This window comes from Rhagoletis pomonella, unplaced genomic scaffold (assembly GCF_013731165.1).
Source record: "Rhagoletis pomonella isolate Grant_MI unplaced genomic scaffold, Rhpom_1.0 Rhpom_scaffold_00001, whole genome shotgun sequence".
NCBI lineage: Eukaryota > Metazoa > Arthropoda > Insecta > Diptera > Tephritidae > Rhagoletis > Rhagoletis pomonella.
In genome coordinates this window covers 49,752,055-49,753,156 of record NW_023458555.1, presented here as the reverse complement: position 1 = coordinate 49,753,156, position 1,102 = coordinate 49,752,055, and positions in this window count along the sequence as shown.

The following is a 1,102-nucleotide window of genomic DNA, read 5'->3' as shown; positions in this document are numbered from 1 at the left end:
TATGTATGTGTTCTTAAGTGTTGCAAAATGGCGAACATTTTTAAAAATAGTATATAATTATAAAATTTTAAAATTAGTAATACTAATGAATATGTATTACTTAGGTAGTCATGGAGGAATTTAGACAAACGCCAGACATTTGAGTCATACATATTTATCATTCATACTTAGATAGTTATAATTAGTAAACGGCAATAATGAATGTTGAACGGCTTTGCCAAATGACTGCGCGAGATTATAAAAACTTTATCTCATTCCATATTGCAATACTACAGACCTACAGTGAAAAGCGTCCAGTGAATTCTTCTACAATACTCACAATGTTTTTCTTGATAAATTTGTTTTGTTAATTTTTAATAAAACTATAGGTCATTCGATAACTAAAACCACAAATATCAAACCGAGGCGCATTTTCTTCAATACTTAAATAGGTTCCGTTAAAGCGTTAATGTTCAATGGGCTACAAAGCTACATACCTAGAATTTTTCTAAATGCTCTAATTCAAAAGCTTGAAATTTCGATGACGAGTTTTTAAATTTTTTTAAAAATGTTTGGGAATTCTGCACAAAGTTTGAAATTTTGATGTATGTACATATGTATGTATGTATGTGGTTTTAGGCATCATAAAACATTGAAAGGTAGAATCGTCCTCTCAATTCGTCTGCGATGATTTCTTTTTTTAAAGTTTGCCCGCATTTGAAAGTCATGAAGCTCAGTTAGTCTAGACACGTCAACTTAAGCCAGAAGCGAAAATATTTTGTTTTTATATTTTCTTTTTCAGCTGTTTAACATTTCGCCGCCTAAAATACCACATCAAAAAAATTCATGTAAACAAAAATGTTGGTACCTCTATTCATTTTTAAGAAATAACGAGAGTCTGGCAAGCCTGATTCTCTCACCACTCCCAATTTTCGCAAGGCCGTAACTAAAGAGCCTTAAATCTACGGGTTAAGTTATGTTTTAACTAACCGCCAACACAGTTTCACATATAACAGGTTGGCCAAATGTTAAGTTAAGTTAAGTCTAGATTAACTGGGCTTATATAAAATTTAGAAAAAAAAATTAAATTGCTCAAAATTGTTGTTTTTTGATATTGAAAATG